Source organism: Helianthus annuus, chromosome 13, assembly GCF_002127325.2.
Source record: "Helianthus annuus cultivar XRQ/B chromosome 13, HanXRQr2.0-SUNRISE, whole genome shotgun sequence".
In the NCBI taxonomy this organism is placed as follows: domain Eukaryota; kingdom Viridiplantae; phylum Streptophyta; class Magnoliopsida; order Asterales; family Asteraceae; genus Helianthus; species Helianthus annuus.
Window position 1 is genome coordinate 41,920,318 of NC_035445.2, and position 12,300 is coordinate 41,932,617.

A 12,300-nucleotide genomic window follows, 5' to 3' on the forward strand; every position below is an offset into this window, starting at 1 on the left:
TATTATTTTTTTTTTAATTTTCCAAGCTATAAAGTTACATGATTTTGTAACGTTACGTGATTATGTTCCAGTACGTAATTACATATTATGTATTGGGGAATTGACCTGTAATAATCCCAACTAGAGGTCATTGGCCATTGACAGTCCCACCTTTGAATATTCCCCCCACCAGTCCCACCTTTCACCTATTTTTCCTACACCGGTCCCCCGTTAAAAAAAACTTAACGGAGTTATGTTTTTTTTTTCCAAATTATAAACACTTTTTTACGGCTTTTGATCAAAACGACGATACGAGTCCATCGATGTAAAACTTACCTCGAAACGGTGCACCAAACAATGAAAAGGACGCTTCAATTCGGGTGTTTAAATTTCCAATTAACAAAAATCAAGTCATTTGGAGTACCATTTCGAGGTAAGTTTTACATCAATGAACTTGTATCGTCGTTCTGATCAAAAGCCTTAAAAAATCTGTTTGTAATTTGGAAAAAACTTAACTCCGTTAAGTTTTTTTTTTAACGGGGGACCGGTGTAGGAAAAATAGGTGAAAGGTGGGACTGGTGGGGGGAATATTCAAAAGTGGGACTGTCAATGGCCAATGACCTCTAGTTGGGATTATTACAGGCTAACTCCCCTTGTATTTTATTCATTAAACAAGTGTAACGTCACATGATTATCAGTACATAATTACTTAACAAAAGTTGACTATATATTATTATAACATGATTACGTGATTTTAAATACGTATTACGTGATTTCATTACAGTATTTATATGAAAACTCACTAAGTGATTACGTACTAACCATAACTATAATTAAAAAAACAAAACATATAATATATATGCTAATATTTTAGGTCTAATCACGAACTAAGTATACATGTAATATAAAACATTAACCAATCAACCTATAATCACAACGTTATGTCGTATATTACAAATTTAACCACGTAATAAAGCACAAACAATAAAGTTCTCATTATTGAATGTGTAATCACGTAATAAATATAAGTGTAATAACATCACGTATAAACAAATCATACTAAATGTGTAATCACGTATTATGTGAAAAATAAAAAATGAGTAAATTCAAGTTTTGTCCTTTATGTTTGTCCCAAATTTCAGGCGCTGTCCTTTACCTTTAAAATTGATGAGTTTTGTACTTAATGTTTGGAAATGTTGCACGTTATGTCCTTTATGGCAAACCCAGTTATATTTTCAGTTAAATTAAGTCATGTGCAGGACACATGAGGGTAGAAATATAATTACACCTCCTACTTGTCTTTCCCCCTTATTAAAAACCTCATCTACCCCAATCCTTTCACCTGTTTCAAATTAGGGTTCATCATCACTTTGCAAATTATGGTTCGTCGCCATGGTCAACTGCCATTGTGGAAGGGAAACGATTATACAAACTTCATGGATAAAGAAGAATCCGGGTCGTCGTTTTTATTCTTGTCCTCTCCAGGTAATGTTTACTCATGGCTAGATGATTCGATCAGGAAAGGTAATGTCGTTTTTTACTTTAATGTTTTGATTTGGTAAAATGTAGGGTTCAAATTGTCCATTTATTGGATGGTTCTATCAGCAAAGGTGTATAGATATCATACCTGGATTGCTTAGGGCTAAGAACAACTTGGAATCAGATAACATGAAGCTGCAACAAGAGAACATGAAGCTGGAATATGAAGTGAAAGATGTTGAAGCAAAGTCAAGAAAATTGAAAAAGTATTTGGTTTGCAGTTGGATCTGTTTTGTGATGTATGTTCTGGCATTTTAGGGTGTTATATTTGATGTGTAGTATGTGTAAAATGACAAGATCTAATTTTGAATGATAAGATCTAAGTTTGTGATGTATGTTTTGGCTTTTATTGTGTTATATGTTATGTGCAGTTTTTGTGATGTGTATGAATGGTAAAGTGGAATGTTCAGTGTAAATTGACCAAAACAAGCTGACCAAAACAAGTGTAAATTCTTGGACCGTTGTTGCAGCAGCACACTTCCAAAGCTTCTCCTTGTAAAGATCTCCTTTGAAACTAACTTTCATGTTTTCATGTATGTGGCGAAGACAGTATCGATGCTCAGCACAAGGAAACAGTTTTGTAATTGCAGGAAGTATTCCCTGCACAAACAATATATTGCAATTAGAAGCAAGAATAAACCTAGATATTGAGTTAGTTAAGAAAGTAAAAGACAGTACCTTTTGCCTATCATTTATGAAAGTAAAATTTGAGTTACTGCCAAAACCAAGATCATCACCTAAAATCTCTAAGAACCAAGTCCATGACTCTTTGTTTTCAGATTCCACAATTGCATAAGGAACAAGGTAGATCCCATTGTTGCAGTCAACACCCACTACACTTAACAGTTGCCCTGGGAATGGTCTTTTCATGAATGCCCCATCTAGACCTAAGAAATCCCTTCCAATTGCTTTGAACCCCTACTTTAATGCAGCCAAACACACATATATCCTTCTAAACTGTCTGGTATTATTCCGTGGATCTGGATTAGCATCAACCTCGATCTTAACAGTAGTACCTGGATTTTGTTGGATGAGTTCATTAGCATAATCCCTCAACAGTGTATATTGTTCAGCATAGTCTCTCCCTCAACAGTGTATATTGTCCAGCATAGTCTCCTTCTACATGCATTTTGGCTATGCATGTCACACCCCAACCGATGGTGGAATCATCGGGGCGCGGCACTGAGCGAAACAGATTGTCCAGAAGTTTCCACAACAACTATTATTACAAATTCAGTTTAATGATACGTCCCATACCGTATCCCAAATAAATAAACAAGTTATCATAGAAGCAACTAGGCAAATAAATTACGTTCCGACAACTCAGATTTAACTATTACAAACCAAATGAATAAAAGTATTGGTTGAAGTCATTAAGACTTATCCGGACAAGATCTACAGATAGCTAATGCCATAGACCCTGGATCGGACAACTCCAACGGCTCCATGGCAATTGTTTATTTGCTTCTAGAGACCCCTAGGTAGACCACGACCTACAACTATTCATTGGCCTCTAGAGCTTTATTCTAGCCTCGCTTCCCTAGCAGATAAGCATCCTAATTACCTGTCACATACGTTAAAATATTGTCAATACATAAAATGTAAAGGTGAGCACACAAGTTTAGTAATAGCATATAGAGTTCGAATAGTTTACGCATAACCAGGCACGTACACAGAGGAAAACGATGCATATTAATTATCGACATGGGACTATCGATACCAACGACTGCGGGTTGACCGTCCGAGACGGTTCGCAATACATGATTACCACCGTAATCCATGCAAGTAATTGTCCTTAACAACCCCCGTGTGAACCGGTGCTGAGTCCAAACTATAGTACTATGTTGCTAAGGCAGGTAGATAGCATTCCACGTGTAAACATAATAAACAGCATTCATTTAGTCAAGTAGCACATGCAAATGGTCAGCGTTCAAATAGTTTGTGTTTGATTGTGATTTGATAGGTAACGTATGTAACACCCAAAAGTGCTAAAAGCAAAAAGGGATCGAGTATACTCACAGTGATTGATTATGGATTGAAGGGAGCGCTGAGAGTAAGATTAGCCTGAATAGTTCGATAGCATAACGATAAGTAACGTGGAAAAGTAAACAAGTATGGATGGATCGAATGGGCTGGTCGATCGAACGGCAGGTTCGATCGGACGGCCCGTTCGATCGGCTGGTATATCCGATTGGGCAGTCCTGTTCGATCGGCCGGTTGGCTCGATCGGCTGGACCATTCGAGTGGATTGTTTCTTCCTCTGGTGTGTTTGTGTTAGAGGATTTGAACTTTTGAAGTTTTCGTTGCAGCATTTGAGAACACTGAAGTGTTCCTACCTTTCAAACCGTTCGATCGGCTGGTATATCCGATTGGGCAGTCCTGTTCGATCGGCCGGTTGGCTCGATCGGCTGGACCATTCGAGTGGATTGTTTCTTCCTCTGGTGTGTTTGTGTTAGAGGATTTGAACTTTTGAAGTTTTCGTTGCAGCATTTGAGAACACTGAAGTGTTCCTACCTTTCAAATCGATCGATCGAACGATTCGTTCGATCGGCTAGCTCACTCGATCGGCTAGGAGCTTCAAGGTTGGTCCCCAACTGAATGTCACTTGATCGAACGGTCTGTTCGATCGGCTGGCATTCCCTACTACAAACGAGTTGTGAAAACGATTAAGTGTTGAAGCATAGTATCTCATGATCCGAACAGTAACGTTCACCAATCGAGTGCCATACTCGATCGAACACTACTTCGTCAATACTAAACCTCAAAAGATTTTTGAAAGTGTGGGACCATGTGCTAGCCGATCGGCTGGCCCGGTCGATCGGCTGGCATGTCCGATCGGCTGGGCTGTTCGAACAGCCTAGCCGTTCGGCCAGCATTTCTGACCTGGTCGGCCTTTCGTCTAACACTTGGCTGTTTGTTTATTTGTCATTCTTTCAAGGTATCTTGACAACGTGTTGAACTATGATAACTTCCGTTCCTACTTGTTTCCTTGGCTCGAACAGGAATCACCCAAGTCCGGCCGGTGGATGGTTCGGAATGTCGGTTTAGAGTTTAACCCGAAATCGGTGAACCTTGTTCATAGAACCCGAATCTTGAACCTTTAACTATTTGAATGATTAGTTAGCCGGTTCAAGCTTCGTTTCTATTGATTTGAAGGCATTGAGTGTAAATGAGTTGAAAGAAAGTTGGAATGCCTTCTTTCAATCCTTCACAACTTGTGGATGTTTAGATCTTGATAGATCTTAACTTGTTTATGTGGAAATCAGTTAGATCTAAGCTAATCATAGTGGAATGAGGCCAAAACATGATGTTCTTCAAGAACACCATGATGACATCACCCAAGAACACTTAGATCTTGGTGATTTCACGGTTAAAATCCAAGTTTTGAAAGATAGAAAGGTGTAGAATCAAGTAATGATAAAAAACGTACAAGGATTAGAGTAAGAACTTACCGGGATTAAGAGAAATCTGAGAAAAGGTGAAGAAGATGGCTGGTTCGGTCAGAGCTTTCCAAAAATGGAAAGTATGACAATGACAACCCTATTTATAGGCTCCAAAAGAGGAAAGTGGCAGCCGATCGGCCAGGAGCTCCGATCGAGTGGGCTGCTCGATCGGCTGGCAAGATGCTAGCCGATCGGCTGGCCTGTTCGATCAGGTTGCCTTCCTGTTCGATCCGCGACACACTTTGGGTATTTTGCGACGATTTTCGATGTTTCGATTTCGAGGGACGATGATACGGATACGATAGAGTTCCTAGTGAAATTACTTTTAATCCCAACTACTATATCTAACATACAATCTCCTATAAGTCACGTTTCGATGCCGGTTTCGATTGAGTTCGATTGCTTTTCGAGTTTTGGTTCAATTTTCGATTGATTCGCTTGAATACCACACCAAACATAAAGTAAACACGCACAAGTAACACATAAGGCACACACACACGTATAACAATACCACAATTCGCATAATTCGAGTCTCGAGTTCGATTGATTGTTAGATCGGTTTGATTGCTGATTAGTTATCTTTATCGCATTGTTACTTCCTATCATTCACAGTCGTAGATCGCTTTGCCTTAAAACACATTCGCTTACTTCGATTCTTGCTGATTACATCACTTACTCCACATAATACAATTAAAACATAAAATCGGCTATCTACAGTCAAAGGAAGTCAAAGTTGACTTGGACTTTGACTTTGACTTTGACATTCGAAAACACGGGGTGTTACAATGCACTTAGCCCTATATGCCTTCATTCTTGAAATTCCAACAGAAAACCTCCTTTGAAACTGTTCTTGTACAGCCTTAACATGTATTTCTGGGTTCTCTTCAATCTGCTCTAGCATCTCTTGTGACAGGAATTTTGAATTACATGCATAATGCTTCTGGGTTGTAATACATGCGTGGTCAGTAATTAGGGTTTTGACCACCCAAGATTCTGCATTTTTTTCCTTTGAAATCAACAAGACCCAAGGACATTGATATTGATGGGGGTTTGTCCTATTCCCCCTACTACCCACATTTATTTCACCTTTTTGCTGATTGGTCCCCGTGTCTTGATTTTTTTCAACCGAAACCCCCTTCCCTTTTTTTTCTTACCTTTTACTCCATTGTCTTCACTTTTTTTTTTTACCTTTTGCTTGGCTGACATGCACCCAGTTGTCATCTACCTCAAAGTTAGGTTTAGAGCCTTGAAAGACTGCCCTAACCCTGTTGTGATCATCTTTGATAATCATTATAACCCTTCTAGTTTCCATAACATGTTTTTTGATCAGCTTTTTCGCTTCTTGCTTGCTGCCAAACACCTGCCCAAGGTAAAAGTTTACCAAATTCTCATTTGATCTTCTTATTTTGTGCAGCAAATGTTTCCTGGTGCCTGTATGATTATCATCAGATTCAGAACCACTGTTAAACTTATCATTATCTAATACATCCCCATCCATGTCTTCATCAACATTCATATGTTCATTAATATTGTCCTCAACTTCCATATCAACATTAGCCCTATAGTCACTCATGTCCACTTCATGATCACTCATATTATTCACTTCATCCATTATGTAATCCCTATCATTATCACTCCTACCTTCACTACCATTATCACTCCTATCATCACTACCATTATCATGCATATGTTCAATACCATCATCCCTCCTATCCTCACTAAATCTTCACTAACATCCCTATCCTCATTAACATTCACTTCAGTCTCAACCCATGCTGGATTAACTGGCACCTTAGTGCTGGATTCCCCATGGCCAATATTATGTCCAACATTTGCATTTTCCTTCATAGGAACTATGGCATATGGTCCAATTTCATCTATCTCTTCAATGGTGATGCTAGGTTTACTAGGTGAGCTAAACAGTTCCTTCATGTTTTTCAAACCATGAGTGGTATATACATTGATAATCTTGTGCATTTCAACATACCTAGCCAAGTTCAGACATTCTTGATCACTGCTTAGGTGTTCAAGACCATCATCTAGGGTTTTTTCAGGATTTAAAAACTGGTAATACATTGGGTTCAAGCTATTATACCCTAACTGATCCAGCATAAGATCGACATCAAGTATGGAAAACTTATCAATATCTATCACATCAACATAACTGATCTTGCCTCCTACATATGTGCGTCCAGGAGGCGATGTTAGCCTACCACCATGATGAAAGCAAATGGTAAAGAAATTGGGAAAACCATTTGCAAATTTTCAACATTTATGTTATTAATCAACTGATGATCAACAAAAACCACAACATTTTATCCCAAAATCGAAACTAGGGTTATGAACGGAGTTTGTAACTTACCATACAGTTGAACGACACTTTCAGTGTCAAGATGATCCCTGACATACCAACCTTCTTCATCCTACGACATCGGAATTCTGATAGTCGTTCTTTCGGTGGCTAAAACCCTAATAATGAAAGCTGAGGGATGATGAATGTGAAACATGTGAAAGGATTGGGGTAGATGAGGTTTTAAATACGGGGAAAAGACAAGTGGGAGGTGTAATTACATTTCTACCCTCATGTGCCCTGTACATGATTTAATTTAACTGAAAAATATAACTGGGTTTGCCATAAAGGACATAACGTGCAACATTTCCAAACATTAAGTACAAAACTCATCAATTTTAAAGGTAAAGGACAACGCCTGAAATTTGGGACAAACATAAAGGACAAAACTTGTAATTTACTCATTTAAAATTAAGAAAACTATAGCAATAACGTACTCAAATTAAAGCGAATAAAATGCTCTTTAATACGGTGTAATTTAAAAAAAAGTATTATCATATGGAAAAGTTATAGCCTTTTGAAATTCATAGGGGAAGTGGTTTATGAGTCAACAATATTGGATTTTTCAAAAATATCATTCTCCTACACTAATTAGTCTCTTGTACAATAACCAATCCCATAATATAAACCCTATAAGTCTTTTTTGTCTTTGTCTTTCTCTTTGTAAAATCATTTTGTTGATCATTAAATAATAAAAATATTGATAAAAAATCTGCACCTCCGTTTTGTTCAACCAACTTTGTGTTCTTAAGTTGGGTTTATTTTGATTATGTTGTGATAATAGTTTAACTAGTGGTATCAAAGCTCGTATTCGTTATAGTTTTTTCATTGGGTTCAGAGGTGTTTCCAATCAAAGGTGTCCAAATAGATCACAGTAAGTTTCTGATCGCAGGAAGAAACTGATCGTAGACCAGTTCTCAGAAATCCGATCGCATTGAAGAATCATTCAAGAAACTGACAAAGTTACAAGTCGTAGGAGGTATCAAGAAACTGAATCAAAGAGACTACAAACAATGGTCGACGTGCATCAAATCGTATCTTCAAGGTCAAGATCTTTGGCAGGTAATGAACTGTATCAAGACAAGACAACCTACGATGTTATCGAGAAGTGGCAAGTTAAAGTCGGCCGAGCGATGTACATCATCAAGACAAAAATCGATGATGATGTTCTAGCTAACCAGGGGGTTGGGAGATCCTTTTGTAGATTCAGCAGTAGGCTGGTGTACATGTTGCGTACTTGCTTATCGAGCTAGGGTATATTAGGTCTCCTCATGTGGGTCAACTATATGTGTGTTACTCTTTCGAATTAGGTTCGAAAAGAAAATTCGAAGCAAATGGCGTTTGAATTACAAATTTGAATTTGATTTTGATTTTTCGAATCAGGTTAACGTCTAATCTGAATTCCGAATTCAGTTATTGAATCAAATTCGAATTTATAATTTTCAACTAGTTTGATCCTAATATTCAGATACAAAATATATGTATACATTTTATTTTAATTTGGAAAATTGGTATTTAATAAACCAACTTTTAACCAGTTGGTAAATAATAATCCAACCTTCAAAATTAGTAAATAATAATCCCACCTATCAACATGTTGGTACTCAATGAACTTTCGTTAATTTTTTTTAACTGAAGTTAGTTTTTATGTTTTATTTATTACACAAACAGTCCCTGTAGTTGTAATTTACTAGTTTTAACTATTTTATGAAACAAAAAAAAACACAAGAAAATCCTCCCTTTTCTCGATTTGAGGTTTATAAAATAGTTAAAACTAGTAAATTACAACTACAGGGACTGTTTGTATAATAAATAAAACTTAAAAACTAACTTCATTTAAAAAAAATTAACGGAAGTTCATTGAGTACCAACATGTTGATAGGTAGGATTATTATATACCAATTCTGTAGGTCGGATTATTATTTACCAACTGGTTAAAGGTTGGTTTATTAAATACCAATTTTCCTTTTAATTTTATAAAAGATACACACATATATATTATTATACATATATATTTATTTATTTTATATTTTTCCTATTATTTGGGTCATCTGAGTTAACCCGAATTTGGCTCGGTTTTACAAATTCATTTCAAATTCGATTCGGATTCGAATCCAAATTCATTTTCAAAATTTTCAAATTCAAATAACCCGACTTGAGAAATCCAAAAACCGACCTTGTAAACACACTAGTAGACTATAGTGTGTGACAAGTGACAAGTTGTCCTTTTTGACACATGAGTTTTGGAGATAAAGTCTAATACAACTTGAGGGTTTCTGGGATATTTCCCGTATATAAAGATTCATTTCCCACTTTCGAAAAAGCATAAAAATAAAAAGGAATATTAGCCGTCCAATAACCAAAACACATGACACATAATTCAAACCAAATTGCCGTCCAGATATTAATAAAAGTTGTACAAGGAATTCAAATCTGGTCGAAAATGAAACCTGCATTTGTACTTATCGACAGAGTTCCGAATCCGTGAGGTTGGGAAAATAACACTAAGGTAGCGTTCGTTTCATGGAATGGAATGGAATGGAATTAGGAAGTTTTTCTTTGTAAAATTGATCTTGGTTGGGGGAGGGAGGAATTTGAAATCCCATGAATTTCTTTAATCAATGAAATTTGTGACTATTTCAACATTCCTTTGAAATCCTTCACTCAAATGAAGGAATGGAATGGAATGTTGAAATAGTCACAAATTTCATTGATTAAAGAAATTCATGGGATTTCAAATTCCTCCCTCCCCCAACCAAGATCAATTTTACAAAGAAAAACTTTCTAATTCCATTCCATTCCATTCCATGAAACGAACGCTACCTAAAAGAATTTTCATGGACGAATACTGTTTTGGACATTTTCTTTGCATATATAATAAAAATCTTTATGCGCATATAATGTATATATGTGCAGTATGGACGTATAATGTATATATGTGTGGGCGCTCGGGGGACAAAAGTGAAAGTGCACTAATTTTAACGTTATTTTACTAATTTCGTGAAAATAACATTAAAAGAGGGGGATGATTAATAATGCATCATGTGGTGGCGTTGATAGCCGAAAAACAAGGGAGGACATGCAGTCATGCACTAATCGGCCTTTGTCTTAATTGCTGAGTGTTATGTACCTTATGTACAAGGCTTGATGCAAAACTACTATCGAGTCGGGGGTCTCACTGGAAGCAGTCTCTCTATTCCTATGGGGTAGATGTAAGGCTGCCTACATCTTACCCTCCTCAAACCCTACGTTAGCTTTGCTATTGGTGGAATTTACCGAGTATGATGATGATATAAAAAGAGTAAATTACAAAAAACGTCCTTTATGTATGTCACTTATTGCAAACTGTGTCATTTGTCTTCAATAATTACAAAAAACGTACTCGATGTTTGCAAACCTTTGCAATTATGTCCTTTAGCCCTAACTCAGTTAATTTTTGTGGTTAAATCAAACCAAATGAACCCCACATAAGAGTATTTTTATGGTTAAATTTGACCAAATGGACCCCACATGAGAGTAAAATGACCAATATACCCTCATGTGGGGTCAATTTGGTCAGATTTAAGCACAAAAAATTAACTGAGTTAGGGGTAAAAGACATAACTTGTAAGGGTTTGCAAACATCGAGTACGTTTTCTGTAATTGTTGAAGATAAATGACACAATTTGTAATAAGTGATATACATAAATGACGATTTTTTATAATTTACTCTATAATAAAAATCGTTAAATTGGTTATTATGAAAACACACAAGTTGAAGGTATTTTAATTATTGGTTGCCTTTTCACCTAAGCCTGTTTGGAGCATGTGATGTGATGCATAAACTTCGATTTTCTAATTGAAGTTTGAATAAGGAGGTTGACTTTGACGTCTTGTTACTTCATATTCATACTCAAACTCATGTGATGCATTATTTTCTTTGAAGTTAAAGACTTGAAGATATTCGTATTCAATTGAAGGCAATTTCATTAAAGACTTGAAGATATTCGTATTCAAGATTGCGAAGAGGGGTTTGGAGGTGATAGATAACCGGCGAAAAGTCATTCTTAGTGATACACCAATCATATACTTGAATCTGATTCGTATGTCATTTAATATAGGCACACAAAAAGCTGTATCTAACTTAGAAAACTTTTTTTTTGTGGGCGTCAAAATGGTATACCTACATACATATACATATTTGTATATGTATGCGAATTAGATACTTGATATTTATTGAGCAACACTTGAATTAGATTAACGTATCCTTTAGACATACACATTTTATATTTAAAAAATAAAACAGAATCCTCCATCCAATAAACAGCTGCCACCTCATCATCACTAAAACCTCCATGCCGGGAAGAAGATGCCGCCCCCTCCCCCACGCCGTCAATGAGGTGGTGTAGCAGCATGGTTGATGCCTCCACGCTACCCACACCGTATGGTTTTATCATGGGCAGACAAAAAGGTTTTTAGGGATACATGAATTAGATTTAAGTATATGTTTTTTTTGTACTCGTCTAACTTATGATTTTTGTAATGGTAGTCGACTAAAAAGTGAAAGTATATACTCTAGTATAAAATCATGTATTTAATATTTTAATGACTATGTAAAACTAGTTATTCTATCAGTGAACACTTTCATGATTTTGTCAATCTAAGCTGTTATATACTTGTATTTTCATTTCATGACAAATAAACCCAAATCGTTTTCAATCACCATTTCTATCATAATGGGACAAAATAAACCCAAATCGTTTTCAATCACCATTTCTATCATAATGGGACAATTTTGAAACACAAACTTGGAAAAAGAATTTCACAAAACTCTAATGAGCATGTTGATAAGTATTTAATTTCGTTCATATGTATATATACGCAGCGTATGTCAGACTGATTTGACATGGTACTAGGTTTGACTGTCTGGTCGTGTACCTACCCCTTACCTACGCTGCGTATAGACCTATACGGAACGTAGGTAAACCTTAAGTGTATAGATAGCCAACC